The sequence below is a fragment of the Canis lupus genome, unplaced genomic scaffold, assembly GCF_011100685.1.
Source record: "Canis lupus familiaris isolate Mischka breed German Shepherd unplaced genomic scaffold, alternate assembly UU_Cfam_GSD_1.0 chrUn_S2187H2387, whole genome shotgun sequence".
Classification (NCBI taxonomy): Eukaryota; Metazoa; Chordata; class Mammalia; order Carnivora; family Canidae; genus Canis; species Canis lupus.
Window position 1 is genome coordinate 1 of NW_023331069.1, and position 13,353 is coordinate 13,353.

General features: G+C 44.4%; 2 long non-coding RNA genes across 3 annotated transcripts; both read right to left on the bottom strand.

The window, feature by feature from the left end:
* Window positions 1-1,598: 1,598 nt before the first annotated feature.
* On the bottom strand, window positions 1,599-7,488 carry LOC119878987. Its single transcript, XR_005387275.1, has 3 exons — window positions 7,421-7,488; window positions 3,187-3,314; window positions 1,599-2,092 (listed from the first exon to the last, which is right to left on the bottom strand). It is a non-coding gene; the product is annotated as an uncharacterized LOC119878987 (long non-coding RNA).
* Window positions 7,489-8,032: 544 nt separating this feature from the next.
* Window positions 8,033-12,672, bottom strand: LOC119878988. 2 transcript variants are annotated; one of them, XR_005387276.1, is made up of 3 exons: window positions 12,624-12,672; window positions 8,164-8,282; window positions 8,033-8,063 (listed from the first exon to the last, which is right to left on the bottom strand). It is a non-coding gene; the product is annotated as an uncharacterized LOC119878988 (long non-coding RNA). The 2 variants fall into 2 exon arrangements; XR_005387277.1 differs by lacking the exon at window positions 12,624-12,672 and adding an exon at window positions 11,804-11,862.
* Window positions 12,673-13,353: the final 681 nt, after the last annotated feature.

The following is a 13,353-nucleotide window of genomic DNA, read 5'->3' on the forward strand; positions in this document are numbered from 1 at the left end:
TTTCCAGGTGGCTGCACCATTGCACATTCCTACCAACAGTGCAAGAGGGTTCCCTTTTCTCCATCCTCTCCAACTTTTGTGGTTTCCTGCCTTGTTAATCTTCCCCATTCTCACTGGTGTGAGGTGGTATCTCATTGTGGTTTTGATTTGTATTTCTCTGATGGCCAGTGATGCGGAGCATTTTCTCATGCTTCTTGGCCATGTCTGTGTCTTCCTCTGTGAGATTTCTGTTCATGTCTTTTGCCCGTATCTTGATTGGATTGTTTGTTTCTTTGCTGTTGAGTTTAAGAAGTTCTTTACAGATCTTGGATACTAGGCCTTTAACTGAGAAGTCATTTGCCAATATCTTCTCCCATTCTGTAGTTGTCTTTTAGTTTTGTTGACTGTATCTTTTGCTGTGCAAAAGCTTCTTACCTTGATGAAGTCCCCATAGTTCATTTTTGCTTTTGTTTCTCTTGCCTTCATGGATGTATCTTGCAAGAAGTTACTGTGGCCAAGTTCGAAAAGGGAGTTGCCTATGTTTTCCTCTAGGATTTTGATGGATTCTTGTTTCACATTTAGATCTTTCATCATTTTATCTTTGTATATGGTGCAAGAGAGTGGTCTAGTTTCATTCTTCTGCATGTGGATGTCCAATTTTCCAGCACCATTTACTGAAGACTGTCTTTTTTCCAGTGGATAGTCTTTCCTCCTTTGTCAAATATTAGTTGACCATAAAGTTGAGGGTCCACTTCTGGATTCTCATTTCTGTTCCATTGATCTATGTGTCTGTTTTTGTGCCAGTACCACACTGTCTTGATGACCACGGCTTTGTAGTACAACCTGAAATCTGGCATTGTGATGCCCATGGCTATGGTTTTCTTTTTTAAGATTCCCCTGGCTATTTGGGGTTTTTTCAGATTCCACACAAATCTTTTTTTTTTTTTTTAATTTTTTATTTATTATTTATGATAGTCAGAGAGAGAGAGAGAGAGGCGGAGACACAGGCAGAGGGAGGAGCAGGCTCCATGCCTCGGGAGCCCGATGTGGGATTCGATCCCGGGTCTCCAGGATCGCGCCCTGGGCCAAAGATAGGCGCCAAACCGCTGCGCCACCCAGGGATCCCCCACACAAATCTTATAATAATTTGTTCCAACTCTCTGAAGAAGTCCATGGCATTTTGATAGGGATTGTATTAAACGTGTAAATTGGGATCCCTGGGTGGCGCAGCGGTTTAGCACCTGCCTTTGGCCCAGGGCGTGATCCTGGAGACCCGGGATCGGGCTCCCGGTGCATGGAGCCTGCTTCTCCCTCTGCCTGTGTCTTTGCCTCTCTCTCTCTCTCTGTGACTATCATAAGTAAATAAAAATTAAAAATAAATAAAAATAAACGTGTAAATTGCCTTGGGTGATCACTGACATTTTCACAATATTAATTCTTCCAATCCTTGAGCATGGAGTATTTTTCCATCACTTTGTGTCTTCCTCACTTTCTTTCAGAAGTGTTCTGTAGTTTTTAGGGTATACATCCTTTACCTATTTGGTTAGGTTTATTCCTAGGCATCTTATGCTTTTGGGTGCAATTGTAAAAGGGATTGACTCCGTAATTTCTCTTTCTTCAGTCTCATTGTTAGTGTACAGAAATGCCACTGAATTCTGGGCATTGATTTTGTATCCTGCCACACTTGGGCCGAACATTTTTAAAAGAAGTAAACAGAACTTATTTAAAAGAAAAAAAGTTATGTATGTATTGAAGTCTTTAAAAGAGCCAGAGGAAAAAAACATGCTTTGAAAGATTACTTCAAATCAGAGATCCTGACAGCTGACCTCTAACTAGAAATTTTAGGAATAATCATTTCATCATCTTTCACTATACTGAAATATAAATAGATAGATGATAGATAGATAGATAGATAGATAGATAGATAGATAGATACACAGATAGATAACAAGAGCCTACCTAGCATTCTTTGCTTACTAAAAATGCCATTCAAGAAGACGCAGGTGGCCTGGGTCGAGGTCCTGGGATCAAGTCCCTTGTTGGGCTCCCTGCTTGGAGCCTGCTTCTCCCTCTGCCTGTGTGTCTGCCTCTCTCACGACTAAATAAATAAAATCTAAAAAAAAAAAAAAAAGAACACAGGCAAACAGGGAGATCATTCAAGATAGTCACATAAAAACTTCTGAAATCCTTTCCCTCAACAGACACAATATATCTACAGCTACATATAAAACAATTATCTCTGAGCAGGACAGCTACTCCACAACGAAGAATTAAACAGACAGGGAGGAGAGACAGATGTAGTTGTATTTTTGCCGAAAACCTCACCTCCCCCCATGCAACGACCTATGGAGGAGGGGTTGCACAAATACAGAACCCCTCCCTGAGGGAGGGAATCTGTACTACACATCAGGCACCATGACCCATGGGAGATGCACCAGACAGACAGCCCCCAAAGCACCTGGCTTTGGAAACCAGTGGAGCTTCCGTCCAGGAGACTCCTAGGGCTGTACTGAGTGCAGGCTCTGCTTTTACAGGGCTCACAATCAGACTCATTTGCCTCAGGACCCAGTACAAAAGCACCAGTTTGAAAGGAGCCTAGACCAGATGTGAAGGGGTTCCATTTGCTAATCTTAAAGCATCTACCAGAAGGGCAAAAGCCCACTCAGATTCCCTCCAAAGACAAAAGATACCGGAGGGTGCCATATTTACGCTTTCTCTACCTTGCTACTGCCAATGCTGGCAGGAGCTATTTTTGCATTCCCATAACCTTCTAGTACCTCCTTCCCCCTCCATACTGCTGCCACGGCCCTGCCAGAAGCAGGAGGCCAGTGCCCTGACCTCTAGTTACACTCCCACTGCCAGAGGCCTCCAAGCCAGCAGGTACATGCAACCCACACAGGGGATGCCTACTGAATATGAGACTCTGGGGCCAGGGTGGATTGTGTTTGTGAGCCCCACAGGTCTAGAATAATTGGGGAAACAGTATGAGAGACAACCAAACACTGAAGCAAGGCTACTATAAACAAAAATGTTCACCCACACACAGCCACACCTTCAGGACTAGAAGAGATAGCTGTTTCACCTAACACAAAGACATACATACATACAAAGTCAGGCAACATGAGGAAACAGATAAACATGTTCCCAATGAAAGACCAGGATTAAACCCCAGAAAAACTCAACAAAGTGGGTATAGACCAAATGTACCTCAAAATGTAAGGCCACGTATGACCAGTGCACAGCTAGCATCATGCTCAACAGGGAAAAGCTTCCTGCTTAACATCAGGAACAAGGCGAGGATGCTAACACAGTATTGGAAGTCTTGGCCACAGCAGCTAGGAAGGAAAAAGAAAGAAATTGGAACCAAATTGTAAAGGAAGAAGTAAAACCATCACTATTTGTAGATGATACAATTTTATACACAGAAAACCCTAACGACTCTGTGGAAAAAAAAGACTGTTAGAACATTAGTTCTAACCTTATTTCTAAATAAATTCAGTAAAGTTGCAGGTACAAAACTGATATACACAATTCTGTCACACTTGTGTACACCAACAACAAACTATCAGGAAGAGAGACTAAGAAAACAAATCCCATTTAAAATTGCATGAAAAAATACCCAAGAATAAATTTAACCAAGGAGGTGAATGATCTATACTCTGAAAACTATAGGACACTGAGGAGAGACAATGACACTAATAAGTGGAAAGATATTCCATGCTCATGAAGAATATTGCAAAAATGTCCATACTGACCAGAGCAATCTACAGAGTCAAGGCAATCTCTATTGAAATTCTAGTGGCATTTTTCACAGAAATACAACAATCGTAAGATTTGTATAGAACCACAAAAGATCCCAAGCAGCCAAAGCAAATCTTGAGAAAGGACAAGTCTGAGACATTACACTCCTTGAATTCAAGCTGTAGTATCTAACAACTAAAGTAATCAAAATGTATGGTATTGGCATAAAAACACACACACAGATTCGTGGGACAGAAAAGAGAGCCCCGAAATAAACCCAGCATATAAGGCCAATTACTTTACAAGAAAAGAGGCAAGAATATACAATGGAGAAAGACAATCTCTTCAATAAATGGTGCTGGGAAACCTAGACACCTACATATAAAAGACTGAAACTGGGCCATCATCTCACACCATACAAAGAAATTAACTCAAAATGGATTAAAGACTGGAATGAAAATCCTGAAATCATTAAACTCCTAGAAGAAAACATGGGTCGTAAGCTCTCTGACATCACTCTTGGAGATTTTTTTTTTCCTTTTTGGATCTTATGATTCCAAAGGCAGTGGCATCAAAAAACAAAAATAAATTAATGAGATAACATAAAACTAAAAAGCTTCTGCACAGCAAAGGAAATCATCAACAACAAAAAAGGCAATCTACCGAATAGAAGGAAGAACTGCCAATTCTATCCAATAAGGGGTTAACAGCCAAAATATATACAGAAATTCATATAGCTCAATATCAACAAGAAACAAACAATTCAATATTAAAAAATGGACAGAGGATCTGAATAGACGTTTTCCCAAAGACGACATACAGATCACCAACAGGCACACGGGAAGATGCTCAACATCACAAATCATCAGAGTAATGCAAATCAAAATCACAGTGAGATATCGCTTCACACCTCTGAGAAAGGCCAATATCAGAAAGACAAGAAAAAATAAGTACTGATGAGGCTGTGGGCAAAGGGGGACCCTAGTGCACCGTTGGTGAGGTTGTAAATTGGTGCGGCCACCACAGAAAATAATCTGGAGAACAGTCAAAAACTTAAAAATACAACTCCCACATGATCCTGCAATTCCACTTTTGGGTATTTATCTGAAGATTCAAAAGGATACATGTACCTCTATGTTCACTGCAGCATTATTTACAATAGCCAAGATATGGAAATAACCAAAGTGTCCTTCCTTTGAGGGATGAATGGGAAAAGATTTACACACACACAACACACACACACACAAACTATTCAGCAAAAAAAAAAAAAAAAGGAATACTATTCAGCCATAAAATAAATTAGCCATTTGCAACTGGCATGAATCTGAAGGGTATTATGCTAAGTGAAAAAAGTCAGACAGAGAAAGACAGATATGGTATGATTTAACTTATACCTGAAACTAAACAATAAAGTCAGAAATACAGAGAATACATGGGTGGTTGCCAAAAGGGAAGGGGGTGAGGCTGTGTGGGTAAAAACGGATAAAGGGGATCAAGAGTCCCATCATCCTCTTACAAAATGAATTCACGCACAGCATGGTGACTATAGTCAATAATAACGTATTGCAAATTTGAAAGTTGTTTTCAGAAAATACGTCTGAAAAGTTCTTAGCACAAGAAAACAAATGGCGTGACTGTGCATGCAGAGAGATGTTAACTAGACTTACTATGGTGTTCATTGTGCAAGATATACAAATGCCAAATTTTATGTTGCACGCCTGAAACTAGTGTGTCATATATCGATTATAATTTAATAAAACGAAAAAAAAATGGAAGGAAATAAAAACATGTACTGATTCACTGAAAGACATAGTTTGATAGCCACAAACCCTCAATACAGGAGATTCTAGAGCTTTTTTACATTAAACAGGTGAAAAATCAGCCTGGATGACAAGGCTGAGCTGTAAGATTGGGACTAGAACAAACAAAATGGTGGTTATACTAAATGAATAATGACGTTGATGTAAAGCAAAATAAGGATGTCTTCAAGGTTGTGAGGGGTTTTTTTTTTCTGTTTTTTTCTAGAGAGAATTAAAATACAGGACACAATAGCACTGAAGTTGGCAGGAAAGTATATGGGGCAAAAGTGCGCTAAGATTTCTGGATCTTTTCCAGATGACAATAGACAGATTAAGATAGGATTTTATAAAAAGGATTCAGTCATAATTTCTAAGGTAGCCACTCAAATAACAGAAAGAGAATGTTTAACTTCTCAACTGTATGCAGGGAAAACCCTAACCAATCCAAAAGAAACAAAGAAAAATCAGGACAAGAAAACACAAAATACGTCAGATTTTAAATTATAAAGATCATACGTCATAATGAACTGTAGTGAAGATATTCTAGCTGAAAGTAAAGACTTCTGACTTGTTACCTCAGAAAGCTCCAACTGTAATTCACAAAAGCAATAAAGCAGGAATATGGAAGAGTTGACAATAAAAGGATAGGAAAAGATATCCTGCAAATGGCAACAAAAACGTATCTACTTTAAAATAAACTCTATTAAAAAGTATAAAGTGTAGTAATTCACCAGCAAAATAACAAATTTATATTTAATAACAAATTTAAATATATACAACAAAAAATGAACAGAGGGAGCCTGGGTGGCTCAGTCGGTTAAGCACCTGCCTTCAACTCCCGTCAAGATTCCAGGGTCCTGGAATCAAGGCCCACATCAGGGTCCTTGCTCCAGGGGGGAGCCTGCTTCTCCCTCTCTCTCTCTCTCTGCCTGTCACTCCTCCTGCTTCTTCAGTGTCCGATAAATAAATTAAATTAAAAAAAAACACAAAAAAAACTGAACAGAACTGCAAGAAGAAAACCATGGTCATAATGGGAAACTTTTTTACCATACTTCTCTTGGTAACAGAGAATAAACGAACAAAAATCAGTGAAAACACAGAATATTTGAATAGGTTTACAAACTTGATCTACAGACACATACAGAAAACTATACTTAATGACTGCAGAATATACCTTCTTTTTAGACACAGACAGGATACATTACAGATATTGAATATGTAGCTGGCCAAAGTGTAAACACATTTCAAAGGACTGAAATAATGCAAATTAGGTTTTCTGACCTCAAAGCAATTAAGGTAGAAATCAGGAACAAGATAAATTAAAAAATCCTTATTTGTAAATTCAAGAAAAGTCTAAGTAAGCAACTACAAAATGATTCTAAGTTAAGAAAACCAGTACCTTGGGAGAAATGGCCTTAAATGCTAACGTTAGGAAAAGAAGAAGGTTGAAAATTTATGAACAAACGTTCATAACTAGAAAAAGAATTTTTTTAAAAAAGTCAATGAAATAAAAACTAATATACAATGAGGAAAATTAATAAGGCCAAAGGTTTATATCTAAAAAGACTAATGCCAAAACTCTGGCAATATTGAGGAAAGAGAAGAAAGGGCAATAAGTACCAATATCAGGACCAAGAAGAAAAACAATTAGCATAGAAACTGCACATGTGAAATATTATAAGCAACCTTTTCAGAAATTTGACAATGTAGTTGAAATGGACCAAATCTTAGAAAAAATGAATCATTAAAACTAATCAAGAAGAAATAGAAAGCCTAAACGTTCTTGTCATCTTTAAAATAGTTACCAATATCCTTATCAAAAGAAAACATCCAGGCCCAAGGAACCCAACAAGTCAGTTCTGCTAAAGGACAAACGAAACTTCAGTCTTTCATAAACTTACCCACAGAAGAGTAGAGACTTCCACCTCACAACATAAGGCTACCCAGGATATTGTGAAGATCGGATGAGAGAGATAAGAAAGCAAAATTATGGGCTGTCTCATAAAAGGAGACATTAAAGTTCTAATAAACTAGGAGTCAACTAACTCCAGCAGATTATATGTAAAGGAGAACAAATCATGAACAAATTAGGTTATCTCAAATAATAGTCCAATGATAGCCAGTTGAACAGTCAAAAATCAGTAAAAAAAAAAAAAAAGTCAAAAACCAATGAACTTTCCTATGTTGAGACTGACAGGAAACAAATCATATGATCATACAATAAATAAATAAAAAGCACTTGACAAAGTCCAATGGCTAGTCATTTAAAAAGTCATTTTACAAAGAATAAACGGAAACTTCTTAAATTGAGTAAACGGCAAATATGAAAAAAAATAATCTAGAGCAAATATGACAAAGAAGAAATGTTGAGAGAATTTCTTTTGAGATCCAGATTCACACATAATAAACAAAAATCTAGAGTAGCGAAAATCAAAGTGAAAATGAAAAAGGGAATAGCTTTTTGGTCACACATTAAGGAAATGTTTCATGAATACAATTCAGAAATCACTAACCTAAAGGAAAATGGTGCTCGACGAGTAACTTCTGCATAGAGAATAGGGGAGGACAGAACAAAGCATGAGATGACAAAATATTTTTCCATATGTTTTCCCACCAAGAGAATCTGACATCAGCATGGTTTTACCTTTACCGGTGAATGCAGGCTTTTCTCACCAAACATATCCCAGAGGAAGGTCAGGTCTTCCTGGCTGTCCACACGTGGCCCCAGCCGGCCTGGCACAACAGCCAACAGCTCATACAGACCTAGAAAGTGAAAATAAAACACAAAGCGTAACCATAGAGTGATCTCATTAATTTCACTTAAGGTGTGTGTGAAGGATGGCTGGAACATGTCGTTTTTACTGGATCAGTAATCTGGGCCATCAAGCAGAATGCTTCTCCGCGGAAGCCAAGGAACCTTTTTGATTTTTAAAGCCCAAATATGTAGCATCAACAGGCTAGCCTAACCTTTCCTTTGTCAACATTCTCCAGGCATCCAAGCGGACACCACCCGAGGCAGAAAACGTGTACAAGCTATCAGAGGAAGAAGAAAACTAAATCGTCACTACATTTGCCTCAGTGTTAGCCAAAGATCAAAAGGAGTCATGAATAGGAAAAACTCCTTAGAAGAGCAGAAAATTGATAGAGTGGCCCATTAAAAAGGTTTTGTGGTTTCCAAAGAGTTCCTAATGATATATAGCTTCAAAACCATTTGCGTTATCTACATCCAAATTCAAGTTCCAAAAAGCTAAGGCCTATTAAGCCATACGTGGTGTTGCTTTCTTGTAGCTGCTCATTTTTCAAAAAGCAACAACCACAAGCTACACAGAACTGAGTTTACCTTTAACTCCAATCTGGGCGTATGCCGTACCCTCTGAAAGAGTTAAGGAAAAGGATGCAGGTTCCTCGGGGCCCTCCTCACTAGAAGCTTCCTGGGGCTAGACAGTAGCACCCTGTTCCACCAGTAGCCTGTTGCAGAAACCCTCCCACCTCCTTTGGGGCCCATCAGACTCCTGTCCAAGAACTGTTACGACAGTGCCTGCCCGGGGCCTCTTCAGGGAGGTGACCTAGAAGAAGTCAGTATCAACTCTCAGCACACGTTTCACTTTCCAGTGGGATTATACGAGGTAAAAAGGAGAAACTTCCTTTTATTTCTGTCTGCTGTCTACAAGAGCACCGAAACCTCCTGGGATCTACGACACAGGAGCGTGCTGTTATTCCTGCTCTGAAGTGCTGCTGTTCATCACAGGGACAGCTTTACAAGATATGTAACTAGCAAAGAATCATAAATTATGGCCTGCTGATTAGTCTATCTATTATCTTCCTAAAGTATTATCATATTCTGATAATCAGTGATCATTCACCAAATGTATTCGCTTTGCCTTGGAAAGCTGGATCTGTAACATGAGACGTTAAACTCAAACATTCCTGGGACTGCATGTGGCCAAAAAGATCTATTCTACTTTAGGGGGAAGAAAATGTCTCCCTATTACATTCTTAAGTATTCTTGATGATTTACACTTATTCCCTTAAAAACCTGGCATCATGCCTAAGCTAGCTCTTATTTATGATTTCATAAAACTATTTGTAAGGTGTCCCAACATAATTCGATGTATAATAATGCAGGTCTCACTTTACACGTACACAGATACACACAACTTTAAAAACATGACAATTGCCAAGATCAGCGATTAAGGTCAGAGGTTCAAATTGAAAATTAGGTAAAAAGGAGGTAGAATTTCGCTATTTTATTATTGATTTAGGAGCAACAAAAGGAATTCCTTGTTCCTTGGAAATATGGTTAGTTTAATTAATAATACTAGTTCAACTATAACATAATTTGAGGTATAGTTCTGGGGGGGGGGGCATAACTGAGGTAATGTATTAGAACAGCCCCGGCATATGGTAAATAGTCTATTTCATATGTAACTTAGTGAGCTTCAGCTATTGTTGTTATTCCTGTTATTCATCAGGACTATTATTTTTTTTAGGATTAATTTATTTTACAGAGAGGCAGGGGACAGGGGCAGAGGGAGACAGAATCTTAAGCAGACTCCACGCTCAGCATGGAGCTTGACACGAAGCTCCAAATCATGACCCTGATCATGGCTGGAGCTGAGACCAAGAGTCAGACACTCAACCCACTGCACCACCCAGGAGTGTCCATCGCTACTGCTATTGAAAAATCAAAACTCTGAGTCAAACAGACCTAGATTCAAACCAGGTCTATACTTCATTTACCCCCCATAACTTACCTCAGCCTTCTTTCCATCATATGTTCAAAAGAAACGGAATCTACACCTATAGTAAACTGGACAGGAAAAAATATACATACGTATGCAGATACACAAGTGTGTGCATATAACACAGGTAAAATCTGAAAAAGCCTAAGGGACTGCATCAGTGACGATGTACCCACGTGGTTACCATAACTATGCGAGATGTCACCACTGGAGGAAGCAGGGTCAAGGGTACACGGGATCTGTATTATGTCTTCCAACACATGAATCCACAGTTATCTCAAAGTACAGTTAAAGCAAGAGGAGAAGTGGTGGTTAACATTGTTATAAGAATGCAAGGGAACAAGGCACGTAGTCCTGTGGTTGGCACAAAAGAGGCATTTGATGAATTTTTAAAAGATTTTATTTATTCATGAGACGGACAGAGAGAGAGAGAGAGAGAGGCAGAGACATAGGCAGAAAGAGAAGCAGGCTCCATGCAGGCAGCCCAAAGTGGGACTCGATCCCGGGACTCCAGGATCACACCCTGGGCTGAAGGCTGACGCTTCAGCACTGAGCCACCCAGGCGTCCCTGATAAAAACGTTTTAAAAATTGGGCAGCCCGGGTGGCTCAGCAGTTTAGCACTGCCTTTGGGCCAGGGCTTGATGGACTCAAGTCCTGACTCCCTGCATGGAGCCTGCTTCTCCTCTGCCTGTGTCTCTAACTCTCTCTCTCTGTCTCTGTGTGGCTCTCTTAGGAATGAATAAAATCTTAAAAAAAAAGAGTTTTAAAAAATAATAAAGTGATTTCTTAAGACTTCCTCAAGTGGCAACTGCCCCTTACTAGAATTCTGTCTATACCTTTACTCCACTTCAAAAAGTTTGGTCTCGAATGAACCACCAAGAGGAGCAGAGGAATAAGCGTCCGCATAAAACACATAAAGTGAAAGATCCCTATAATTTCTAATCTGTGGATGAAACCTGAAAGGCGTCTGGGGGAGTAACCAAATAGCAAATCACTTTGAGATTGATGACATATGCCTTATTATCTAAGTTAAAATAGGAAACACAGGGACATCTGGGTGATTAAGAAGCTGAGCGTAACTTTGGCTCAGGGCGTGATTCTGGCCCAGGACCCAGCCCCACATTGGGCTTCCTATGGGGAGCCTGCTTCTCCCTCTGCCTGTGTCTCTGCCTCTCTCTGTCTCTCTCACAAATCAATAAGTAAAACCTTTTACAAATAAAATAGAAACCATCTAAAAAATCAACTTCTGAAGATAATCGATTTCTTTTTAATTATACGGCCCCGATATTTAAACTATGGCTTTTCAAAATCATCAACAAGGAAAAAATTTTAAAAAGCAACAGATAAGTACTAGGAGATCATGAAAACCAGCCCATCGCAGTCTGCGCCGCACCCACGCCCCGGCAGCACGTGGTCCGGGAGGCCCCGCCAGCGAGGCACCCAGCCCGGGCGAGGGAGGAGGCCGCCGCGTGCAGCCCGACCGTGGCCCCTGCTGCTCGGGTCCCTGCCCGCTCCCCGCCCGCGGCCCCGGCGGCTCGCACCTTCCTCAGCGCCGACATCCTCGAGCGCTCTGAGTTCAGCAGGCGAAGGGCGACATGCGTTTGGCCCGTCCGTCCATCCGCACGGCCAGCCGACAATCCGCGGCCGCCGCCGCCGCCGCCCCGCCGCCCCACGTCCCACCGCGCTCCAGCCCCGCACACTCTCGGAGCCCCCCCCCCTGCGCACTGGGCGCCCCGGAGGCCTGGCGCTGGGGGCCGGCCGGCGCGCGGAGGCACCTGGGAAGGGCCAGGCAAGCGCGGGGAGCCCAGGCAAGCGCCGCGCCTCCGCCACCCCGCAGCCGGCGGGCAGTCCCCGCCCCGAATGCCACCTGTGGCGCGGGCTCGCCGGGTGCCCTATATGGCCGTTAGCCTGAGGCGCGTGCTGCTCGCTGGCCGCAACAAGGTCCCAGCGCCGCAGCGCGGCCGGTGCCAGGGCGAAGCGAAGGTAGCGCGCGTCCCCCCAGGGGCGGTGCCCCGCAGCCGGACGGACCGGACACTAGCTGCCTCGGGCGGCGTGGCCGGAGGCTCTCGAGCTGTCCAGAGACCGTCTGTCCGCCGCTGGCGCTGCCCTAAACACGAGCCGCTTCCGCCTGGGCCCCTGGGCCCTCGCGGCTGCCCCGCGGGAGCCGGACGCCGCCCCCTCCTCAGGCCCCGCAGCTCCTCCAGCCCGCCGTCCGCCCGGAACAGTCCGCGCCGCACCCACGCCCCGGGAGTGCAGGGTCCGGGAAGCACCGCCGGCGAGGCACCAGGCCGCCGCGCGCAGCCCACGACCGGTCACCCCTGCAGCTCGGGGTCCCTGCCCGCCCCCGCCCGCGGCCCGCACCTTCCTCAGCGCAGACATCCTTGGGTGCTCGGAGTTCAGCAGGCGCAGGGCGACAGGGCACACGCCCGTCCATCCGCAGGGCTGGCCGTCAGTCCGGGGGACCGCGCTCGAGCGCAGTGCACGCTGGGAGCCCCCCGCCGGCGCCTGCGCACTGGTCGACCGGGAGGCCCCGCACGCTGGGGGCCGGCCTGAGTGCGGAGCCACACCCACCCGCACCGGGAAGCCCAGGCAGCACCGCACCCTGTCGTCCGGGGGTCCTTCCGCCCCACCGCTCCCCCGCCGCCGCCGCCGCCGCCGCCCACGCGCCCCACCGCGCTCCAGCCCGGCACACGCTCGGAGCCCTCCGCCGGCGCCTGCGCACTGCTCGACCCGGAGGCCCCGCACGCTGGGGGCCGGCCTGAGTGCGGAGGCACCTGGGGAGGGCCACACCCGCACCGGGGAGCCCAGGCAGCACCGCGCCCTGTCGTCCGGGGTCCTTCCGCCCCACCGCTCCCCCGCCGCCGCCGCCACGCGCCCCACCGCGCTCCAGCCCGGCACACGCTCGGAGCCCGCCGCCGCGCCTGCGCCCTTGGGCCCTGCCCCGGAGGCCTGGCGCGCTGGGGGCCGGCCGGCGCGCGGAGGCACCTGGGGAAGGGCCAGGCAAGCGCGGGGAGCCCAGGCAGCGCCGCGCCCTGTCGTCCGGGTTCCTTCCGCCCCACCGCTCCCCCGCCCTGCCGGCGCGCAGGCCCCG